The following is an 11911-nucleotide window of genomic DNA, read 5'->3' as shown; positions in this document are numbered from 1 at the left end:
GACCCTGAGTCTGTGATAACCTTGCACACCTTCCCAAGTATCTTACACTTCACTCTAAAGAGAGCCCTTCTCTATTTTGGTTCCCCTTTACTATGTTCTCTAATTAATACTCTTTTAAACATTAGGTTTTTTCCACTCTCAAAGTCAAGATTAACCTCTTGTGGCTTGACATTGCCAAATTCCTCCTGTACATAGGCTATTTTTTTTCACCTTGTGATGAAGAAGCTTTATCAAGGAATCTATAGGCAGGGTGACCTAATTGTCCATAATTGTAACACTTCATATTAGTCATATGAGATTCTCTTCCAAAGCTACTGAACCTACCTCTTCCAGTAGTGCTAGAGCCTCTACCCTTGTTGTAGTTGCCTCTTCCACCCGATTCATGACTTTGTTCAACTATTTTGGAATCTCTTGAACTTTTGTTCTCCATATTTCTCCCTCCATAGCCACCTCTATGAACTCTAGAGTCTCTACCACTTCCTCTCCCTTTGGATGTAAAGTCTTGCTTCTTCTTATTCTTTTCTTCTACCTCGAGTGCCAACTGATAACACTTATGAACTGTGGTGGGTGTCCATAAGTTGATTTCTTCCTGGATACTCCACCTTAGTCCTCCTAAATATCTAGCCACTCCAATTTTATACTCTTCTTGTACCTTAGATCATAGGCACAAATTTTGGAACTCCTCTATATAAGATGCCACATCCATATCCTTTTGTTTTAGGCTCTGCCTCTTCTTGTGTAATTGAGTCTCATAGTCCTTGGTAGGAAATGCTCTTTGATCTTTGTCACCATAGCCTTCCAGTTAGCTATTGGATTCTTGTTTACTCTCTCCCTTTCCTCTTTAAAGAATTTCTACCATGTCAAGGTTGGTTCTCTCAACCTAGCTTTTGCCACTTTTACCTTTTGTGCCTCTATGATCCCTTCACATTCAAAATGATTCTCCATACCTTCTATCTATTCCACGAGCAACTTTGTATCCACCTTTCCACTGAAAGGGGCACTCCTTCTAAGAATTTTCCACTTAGGGCTTTGATGGCCTTCAAAAATGGTTCTCTTGTTACTAGAGGGTCTAGTTCTGGTATGACATCATCTTCATCTACTGCGTTCCCTTTATCCTCATCTATATCTAGATTTTTTTTCACCTTCTTAGCTGTTTCTACAACTTCATTCAATTTTTTCTTCATGTCTTCTAAAGCTTCCTCAAGAAGCTTATTTCTTTCCTTATTCTCTGTGACCTCTTTAGCCAAATCAACATTGGTTACCATGGTACTGTCACCCATTGATTCAATCATAAACAATGCCTATCCCAAATCTTTACTTTCTCTGATACCACTTTGATGGGGAGAATCCAACTACCAATACCTAAATGTACTCTTTCTTTAGGTCCACACTAGGCCCACTCTCTCTCCTAGCTTCTTAGGGTCTCTCTCTTCACTTTAACCCAAGGGATAATAACTCTTCTATCACTAATACATTTGGTACCAAATTGCAATGGTAGTGCCATTGTAGTTTTTCTATGACAACCTTGTTGTCGTCGCAACTGCGATGGTCACCATCGCAGTTGCGATGATGACAAGGTTGTGACGAAAAAATTGCAATGGCACTACCGTTGCAATTTGGTACCAAATGTATTAATGTATCCCTCTTACTCTTGGATCCTCACAAATAAACTCAAAATACTCTTCTACCTTTCTAAACACACCCTTGCCTTATGGTTAGGTAACTTACTATTCCAAGTAATCAAAACCCTCTCTGACTAGGTGAGAACATCAAGACTTCAACACTTACCCATCCATGTCTCCTGAGGGTTTCTTGGTGGCCATATGTTTCTACTCCTTAACCATCTCTTTAAAACCCACTATTTTGTCTTGTAGCCTTTTTGCCCCCAATTAGGCCTCCTAATAGGTAATTTGACTCTTTACTCCAAAAAATCCTTAACAAGCTCATAAACTAACTTGGTATCCTAATACCCTTTTGGGAAATATCCAAGATTTAATTGGTCTGGAACCCTCAACTCATCCATACACCCCCATGCCAAAATGACCCTATTTTTAAGGGTTTGTTGTAGTTAGTTTGGTTTCTAGTGTTTTGAATTGATCAAAAGGATTCAAATATTACCCAAATATAATCCTAGGCTCCTTCAACATATGTACTACACAAATCTCCCATTGATTGAAACAAACCAATCCACCTTGTTCACCTTTTTGATCTAGTAAACATCAAGCCACCTTGTCAAGCACACCAAGGCTCACATAGGGCTTGGTGGAAAAATTAGTTATCCAACTCCTCAAAGAAAACTATTCATATTTAAAATTCATATATAGTTCTCTACTTGATTCCAAGTGTCCATGAGGATTCAACCATTGGAAGTCAAGTTAGAGCCTTTTTTCACAACTCACTCTGTATAAACCATCAAACTAGCCCAAACAATTTTTTTTCCTAACTCCTAACAAAACCAACCAAACTTATTAAACAAGAATGGATTCAAAAAGGAAACAATAAGAACTAACTATCCACACAACTAAAACCACTAGTTCAATCCATAGGAATCTAGAGTAGTAGTTCTTAGTCGTGCTATGGTAAAATTGCATAAAAATTAGTTTGAAACACACTATGCCTCTGTATAATAATAATCCCAACCCTTGTCTTGGGAGTGGCATGAACTTACATAGGAATTATACACATGTGGTAGTTGTAAAAACTACCCAACAATGACTATGTGCAAAGTTGCACAAAAATTGTCAAAGTTGTCATGACAACTTTGTAAAATTGAAAAGTTGTCATGAGCAACTTTTTGCTTTTTGTTTTCCAATTCTTCTTAGGACCCCAACTGTGTCCAATTTGATCCCATATGAATAATTAAGGATATTTTTCTTTGTTTCACCTATTTGTAGTCATGGTCAACCCCTTTGACCAAGTTTTTATCCTTAAGCAACATTTGCTCATCTAGGTCCTATTTGAGTCCAATTGACAAAAACAACTCAACACCTCTTACTAACCCCTCCTAACCTACTTAGAAAAACCTCATGGACTTCTCTAAGTCCTTATTCTTCAATGGTTTGGATAAGACCATTTGCAATCCAAAATTTGAATAGGGAGAAGCCAAAAACCTAGGTGCTCCTACACCATTGAATCTTCAATGAAGGATGTAGGAAATCTCCATAAATGCATTGGATCTCACCAATACCAAATCATGGATTCATTGATGTAAATGTGCACAAAAAAAGAAGAACATGATAAATGCCACAATGTAGAAATCCCTTGATGACCAATACAATGCTAGATCTTGAAGAGGAAATGCCCACAACGGATCTTTGAAACTTTGAAAACTCCTTCAATGCTTGAGAATGCCTAAAACCTGCTAGCTTGAGTGTCCTTAAGAGTACTTGAGAGATTGTAATCATGCATGTGGATGTGGAAATAAGGATCCTAAGCTTCTATTTATACTATTCTTTAGGTGTAAGAATGAAGAAAGTTGAGAGAGACTGTAATGCCTACCCCTAGTTGACTTTTCTTGTTATTCTTTCTGAACTCTTTTAGCCCAGTTTTATGATTATGTTTTATGATTAGTGGTACTTGGTTACCAGATTTAATTAGATGTTATTTCATATTCAATTAAGATATTTGATGAGCTACTTGATATATGGTTATTTCAGGTGTTTATGATTACTCTTTTAGTGATGATATAGGTATGTTCATATAGTGACTTTAGTTATTTCATGACGATATTTAGATGGATGATTTATATGCAATTTTTATGGATACTTACACCATACTTGCATGTGTATGGTGTACCTATATGTTTTACTTTATGTATGATGTTTCTGATGTGGTTGAGGGAGGGAGTCATAGTCACCTGCTAGTTAGAATCTACACAATGCACCACTCTCCACCATTGCCTATTTAGTTTAGATTATGTATATGTACATGCTCGGATTGTATGCAGATTGTAGGTACCAAGCATTGAATTCCCTAAATTTTCAGGATGAGTGTGTCCTATCACAGTATCTCAATGGTAAAAGAGGGGAGATAATTCTTGAGTTCAAATCCTAACCTTAAGCCAATTGTCCTAGGAAGTAGGACAAGTATTTAAGTTGTTTACCCTTCTAAATTTTTCAAGTGATATAAATTAATGATTTTGACCGTTGAGTTTCATCTAGTATTATGTACTTTATGATGGGTTTTCGTATTTAGTCTTGTGGGTCTATTGTGATTTTTAATTATAATTAAATCAAATTAAAAGATAATGATTTAATTTAATGAAAATTTTATAAAGAAAAATCAAATTTTTATTATATTTAATTAATTGAGAAATTAATTAAATAAAGGAATTAAATTTAAAGATATAGTTAAAGTTCTAATTTTGGCGTAATCATATTTATTTAATTTAATAACAAAATATTTAGGAGTTTCATTTTTATAATTAACTTAAATATTATTATTAGTTAGATTAATAAATACTTTAATAAAAATGTCTCGTGAATCATTAAAAGAGAGAAATGAATATGATTTAATAAAGTTATTTTAATTAAATTGCAAAAACCTTGTGCATGGAATTAAAATATAACAAAATAATAAAGGAAAAAGGTGTTGTGTGATTGCAAAATTGAAGCCCTAATTTGGGGAAAGCTCTTTATTAAGGAATGAGAGCTCATTTCTTCATACTGGGGATTTTTGAGGAGCCAATTTTTGAGAAAAGGATTTTTGGAAGAAAGGGAAATTGCTTGCGAGCTTCGTGCATTCATTGTTTTAGCATCAAATCCAAGTAGGATCTTGTGGGTTTTGCGCAGTAGTTTTCATTCTTTAAATTCTTTGTCTTCTCTGTGTTTGTGGATCTGTATTTAGAGTTTATTTGAGTTGAAACTCTTGTTGCAAATTTTATTTTTCTTCATTTCAAAATCATCTATAAATGAACTGAAGATTTGCAACCCTTGTTCGATTGTTTGGATTTGGAATAAGGTATTTCATATTTAGTTAAGATATTTGATGAGCTACTTGATACATGGTTATTTCAGGTATTTATGATTACTCTTTCAGTGATGACATATGTATGTTCATATAGTGACTTCAATTATTTCATGATGATAGTTAGATGGATGATTTATATGTAATTTCTATGGATACTTACCCCATACTTGCATGCGTATGGTGTACTTGTATGTTTTACTTTATGTATGATGTTTCTGATATGGTTGAGGGAGTGAGTCATAGTCACCTGCTAGTCAGAATCTACACAATGAACCATTCCTCACCATTGCCTATTTAGTTTAGATTACGTGTATGTACATGCTCGAATTTTTTGCAAATTACAAGTACCGGGCATTGACTTCCCTGAGTTGCCAGGATGAGTGTGTCTTATCACAATATCTCAATGGTAAAAGAGGGGAGATAATTCTTGAGTTCACATCCTAACCTTAAGCCAATTGTCCTAGAAAGTAGGACAAGAATCTGAGTTGTTTACCCTTCTAAATTTGTCAAGTGACATAAATTCATGATTTTGACCCTTGAGTTTGATATAGTGTTTTGTACTTTATGATGTGTTTTCGTATTTAGTTTTGTGGGTCTATTGCAATTTTCAGTTATAATTAAATCAAATTAAGAGATAACTTAATGATTTAATTTAGTGAAACTTTTATAAAGAAAAATCAATATTTTTTAATTTTTGATTAATTGAGAAATTAATTAAATAAAAGAATTAAATTTAAAGATATAGTTAAAGTTCTAATTTTGGCGTAATCATATTTATTTAATTTAATAATAAAATATTTAGGAGTTTCATTTTTATAATTAACTTAAATATTATTATTAGTTAGATTAATAAATATTTTAATAAAAACTTCTTGTGAATCATTAAAAGAGAGAAATGAATTGATTTAATAAAGTTATTTTAATTAAATTGCAAAAACCTTGTGCATGAAATTAAAATATAATAAAATAATAAAAGAAAAAGGTTTTGTGTGATTGCAAAATCAAAGTCCTAATTTGGGGAAAGCTCTTTATTAAGGAATGAGATCTCATTTCTTCATATTAGAGATTTTTGAGGAGCTAATTTCTGAGAAGAGGGTTTTTGGAAGAAAGGGAAATTGCTTACGAGCTCTGTGTGTTCATTGTTTTAACATCAAATCCAAGTAGGATATTGTGGGTTTTGCACAATAATTTTCATGCTTTGAATTCTTTGTCTTCTCCATGTTTATGGATATGTATGTAGAGTTTATTTGGGTTGAAACTCTTGTTGTGAATTTTATTATTCTTCGTTTCGAAATCATCTATAAATGAACTAAAGATTTCCAACCCTTGTTCGATTGTTTGGATTTGGAATAAGGTTTGAAAAAGAATATCAGAAATTAGATTTACAAATTGGCAAGTTTTGTATTCGTTTTTCTAAATAGAGCTATGTTGAAAAGTTATTATATATATATATTACCATAGTAAATAAATACTGTGATAATTTTTATTATATATTTAAATTTTGTATATGGAAAATTTTATTTTTTGCACAGGGTTGTTGTCTTATTTAAAAATAAATAAATGAATGAAATAAGGAGGCAAGCCACCACCCTCGCCTCCCCACACCTCCCCCCTCCTTTATTTTTCTCAGTTGGCAGTTGGGAGCACATGGTTGTCTAAGGACTCTGTGAATGCTTTGTGTAGATTATATCCCTTCACAAGAGAACATAAGGTGATTTTATTTTAAGCTATTATTATTATTAAATATATTTTTAATAAAATTTAATACTAATAATGATTATTATTAAATTAATAATATTATTTATTATTAATAAATATTAGTTTTTAAAATTTAATATTATTAATAATAATAATTTTATAATTATTATTAGATTTGTATAACTTCTAAATTAAAGCTTTTGTTTCAATTATTATTTAAATATACAAATATTAGATTGAAAATTGAAAATCCCAAATTTTAATTAAGAGAAATTGTTTATAAAAGTAAGATTTTGTTTTAAAAGAGGTATTTCTCTTTTTCTGAAATGGGTTTTCTACCAAGGTGATTTTATTGGATTGTTGAGTCTTTTGAGATACTTGTAACTCAAAAATCCTTAGCTATTGTGACACATTGTAAATGAGAAAACTGAAACCCTATTTGTATATAGAACCTCTATGTTTTGAAAACCAAATGAACTATGAAAATAATGTTTAAAATTTTGTTGAGATGTGTGTTGGGTTTTAGGTTTGACTTAGTACATTGACCAAATAGGCTGTTTACTAGAGGCTTGGGGGTTTTGTTCTATGATGATGTTATAGTTAGTTTTTGGTCACGATCTTTTATACCTGACCATGGTGATGTGTCACATGTTTTCTATGATGAGATTTGATTTGTTGTTTGTTAATGCTTTCTAGTTGCTTATATAAAATTGAAGTGAATGGTGTGTTTACCTGATGTGACCTTTGGGTTTTCATTCAGTTGTCTTTTGGATGCTTTCTAATTTCTTGTATAGGTCTAAGGTGATTAGTGTGATTTGTCTTGTGGTGCTTTCTAGTTGCATGCATAGGACTAAGGTGAATGTCATGATTTGTCTTTAGGTTCTTTCTAGTTTCTTGTAAAGGACTGAAGTGATTACTGTGTTTTATCTATAGGTGCTTTCTAGATGCTTGTAAAGGGCTAAGGTAAAAACTTTGATTCTTTGATTTGTACTTTCTATGAGCTTAGGGTAGGTAATCTACATGTACGTTGGGAAGTGACTTGTAATGGAGGTCAGAGCCCTAAGTGGCTACCTAGGTAACACATTGTAAGTTGTTTTAATAAGTGATAACATTACATCAATTGAGAATAAAATGAATTAATAAGAGTCATTGTTTTTCCTTTCCCATGCCTTGAGTGCTAGTATAGGCTAGGATGGGAGTAAAGAGGATGCTTGGTTGCGACTTACTTCATTAGTATGCCTTGTTTGTATGAAAGGATACTGGTGTCACATAGATACACTAGGGGGTTGGAGTCTAGAGATGCTGCTAGGGTAATCTTAGAGTTGGCTCATGCAATGACACTTGCCCACTTACATAGTAGATTTCCTTCACGTATTTGTTGCCTCTAGGATTGGATGACACTTGTGCCTTGGTACCTTTTGAGATAGATTGCTATCAAGATTTCCTTGACCTAGATGTTAGTTACAACTTGTGGATTAGTATCTATTTGGGACTTGATATTATCTCCTCAGCATGGTGGGAGTGGGCCATTTAGGTTCCACGAGGTTGGGCGATAGTACATTTTTCTAATACCACTAAGATCTGACCGTTGGATATTATTGTTGAATGTATCTGTATAGTTGACTCTTTCTTTCTAATCTTGTATTTCTATTGGATGATTATACCTTGTTATTATGTATGTGATTATCATAGATCTTATGAGATGATGTATTTATTTATGATTTATATTCTTTGAACTTTCATACCTTGTGATTTGTACAGTGGATGATTATTCATTTTAATTATGCTAAGTGACATCTTTTGTAATTTTATATTATTTAATTGGATCCATACTTGTGATTATTCCATGATGTGTATTTTGGAAATGTGTTAGATTTAATATAAATAAACTTATACATGTGATTTAACATCATGGAACCCTTAAGAGATGTAATCTATTTGTGTAATGCTTATGCATGTGTGTATGTTAATTACTTTTGCTATGTTATTGAATGCTATATTATCTTTTAAAAAAAAGTGTTTGACAAACTTAGTAAAACTTTAGTTTAACTTTTTTTGGGTTCCCTAGTGGGGTGTTATAGTGACTCCCTATTTTCAAATTTAAGTCCTTGGGACAAAATTGGTCCAAGGACCAAAAAACTTAGGAAAGAAAAATTCTTAATTGTTATTGGTTCAAATCAAAAAATTTAATCAACAGTTAAGAAAAAGTTATTGCAATAGTATATAAAATACATAAAATACTAATAAATTACCTTATATATAAAAATATAAAAATATCTATTCATCTATTGGATCAAAAAAGATCAATAGTTCAAAGTCTATTTTGGGCCAAAATTGAGAACGAAAATTTTGTTTTCATACTTCCTCAAAAAATGTGACACGTGTCAGTGCCATCGAATTAAGTACTTTAAAAAAAAAAGTTGTATAAGAAAGAAAGATTATAATATATTAATAAATGATATGAACATCAATAGTAGACTTTATCCCTTTGATAGAAACAAGATCAACTATTGAGGATGTATTCTATGCCAAAGTTGGGAACACAAATTCCTTTTTCATACTTCCTCTAAAAATGTAACAAATGTTAGGGTCATTGAATAAATTAATTATTTAAGTATAAACTTAGCTAATGATGTGTTACATAGGTGGATTTTAGTCAAATGAAAAATGAGAATTTTTTTTCAAAGTTAATACAGAAATAAGACACATGAGTATTGTCAATTTAACTACTCTTTCATTAATTGTTATAAGCTTAATTTTGAAGCACTAAAATATGATGATTGGATGGTGACAAGTTGGGTGACTAGGCAAAAAAACTACAAGACTAGTATATTTTATTAATGTTACTTATGTACTATCTTAAATTGGAAGAACTTTAATTTAATAATGGTTTAACACCTATTTAATGCAAGATCATCATCTCCTTGCATCTCTTCTCCTTTCTTCCCCTTTCCTCTCCTTTCTCCTAGGTGGAATTGGGGTAAGACCTAAATTATTCTCTTTAATGATCCCATTTTCATGACATTAAGCTTGAGGTAGGATCTAACCACCTAGGTGCTCCCTTTCCCTCATCCAATCAATCAAAATCTATTTCTATATTGTAATAGAAACATCTCAAAATCTGCACCTAATTTCAAACCTCCCCCCCCCCCCCCCCCCCCCCCCTGCCCCCTCAAAAAATGAAAACCCTTTTTATTGCAGGTTTTAGATCTTGGATTGGTGAACAGATTGTAGATTTGGTAACCCTTTTCATCATTTCTCAGAACTACAAAATTAGATTTGAGATTAGACATAGTTGATTAGGGATGAAATGCTCCTATTATTTAGGAGAAAGTTGACATCACACAAAATTTGACCTTACCAGATGACCAAGTGTTTTCTAGGTTTTGTAGATTTGGAATTTTAAAGCATAGATCCAATGTTGTTTGTCTATTTTGAGAATCACATTAAGTAGAAAATTAGATCCAAATGTGAGTCTATAATCCCATTTGTTATTTCAATATATCTCTTTATTAAACTGCATTTTATTTTTTAGCTTCATTATAACTAGGGTTTTTAAGGACTCTTGCATATTTTTTCTTATTCTACACACTAGATCCTAGCTTTGCATTAGCACTCCTTTACTACTTGGATTATACTAATCTTTGTAGATCCAATCATTTAGAATTGGGATTGAAAGGATCAATTTCCTTGATTCCCTCTTTAAGTTGTGTAAGTGTGGTTATGTGATGAGATTAAGTTTATCTTCATTGATTCACATCTCCCCCTTAACATCTCTAGTGAACCCAACTTATTTCCCCCTTATTTTGATTTTGGAGTTAGATCAGTGTGTGGCATTGTCTTATCTCTTGGGTGCTATGCTTTCTGTATTTGCTTTCATAAGTTTATATTGTTTACTTTGTAATTTAGTTCATATTATAAGGTTAGATTTCTTTTGTGTCTTCTTTCCTTGTTTAGTGTGTGGGCTTTATTAACTTAATCCCTACCTACAGTATTCCTATTAGGAGAAGTCATAGACTCATGGCTTAGTTTGATCCAGATTCTTCTCTTCTTTTTAGGAACCTTAGTGATCCTATAGTTTCTCATGATCCTAATCCTTCCATGGATCATGAATCTTTTCATTCATCTCATGATGAGGATGAGGCTTTAAGGGTTCTTCTTGAACAAGTTCATACGATTGCTACTAGAATTGATAAAATGCACAAATGGCTTCTTCAAGAAAATCACAATAATGATAGTAGTGATTTTTTTGATACTCTTAAGAAAGTGATCCATAATGATGATCATGGTATTAATATTTTGCATGGTCTTACTTGCCTTATCCATTCTCATGTTAAGATGATGGCTTAATATACATTTGGAATAGGAATGGCTTCACCTATCACCACTATTGAACCTGCCTTGCCTAATTCTGCACCTATCTCTATCATTCTTACTTATGTTTCTCCTATTGTAACTACTTCTATTCAACCATCCAATATTCTTATTAGTAGTCTTCCTATTCCTTCTCTACATGAGAGTGTTCCACCCACTCAATTTCTTACCTCACAACCTTCATACAATAGTGTTACTTACACTTATCTTAATCCTCCTATTGTGGTTCCTAGTGTCCCACCTATAGAGCCTTCTATTCCATATAACTTATAAACTCTTCCTTGTGTGTTGAATACATCATTGCTAACTATTTCCCCTAATGATTATATTTTCATTAGTCTTTCTCAAACTATTTATTCCTTGCAAAAAAAACTTGCTTCCCTTACTCAATCCAATTTTAATGTGTCTATATGTGATATGGGTAGTCCTTTCTCTGTTGACATTATCCATATTGTTTCTCCTAAAAAACATGACATATCTCTCCTCGATACTTATAATGGTAAGGGTGACCTTGTAACTCATCTTAAAGCTTTCTAAATTCGATGTAGTGATTATGCTCACGATCATAGGATTTTAGCTATAAAAAAGTTCAGTCATTTCATGAAAAATATTTGAAATGGTATTTCTATTTTCCACTTTATACTATTTATTTCATTCACAAACTTGATTATTCCTTTATCCAAAAATTTCATAACAACATTGGTACTCAAGTGTCTTTGACTAATTTGATGCATTGTAAACAAGATCCTAAGAAAAAAAAGTGACTAATTTTATTGCTAGATTTAAGCATTTGCATGCTCATATTTTTTATTATATGCCTAATATTGATATTCATTATATGTTTCTTATGAGCTTACAAAAAGACATTAGA

General features: G+C 32.2%; 1 pseudogene; it reads right to left on the bottom strand.

The window, feature by feature from the left end:
• Nucleotides 1-950: 950 nt before the first annotated feature.
• Nucleotides 951-11911, bottom strand: part of LOC149567421 (3-hydroxy-3-methylglutaryl coenzyme A reductase 1-like) — a 173538-nt pseudogene continuing 162577 nt past the window's right edge.

This window comes from Cupressus sempervirens, chromosome 3, assembly GCF_028749045.1.
Source record: "Cupressus sempervirens isolate cs-2001-9-10 chromosome 3, ASM2874904v1, whole genome shotgun sequence".
Classification (NCBI taxonomy): domain Eukaryota; kingdom Viridiplantae; phylum Streptophyta; class Pinopsida; order Cupressales; family Cupressaceae; genus Cupressus; species Cupressus sempervirens.
The sequence above is the reverse complement of the archived record's forward strand: the minus strand, read 5'-3'. Positions and strand labels throughout refer to the sequence as shown.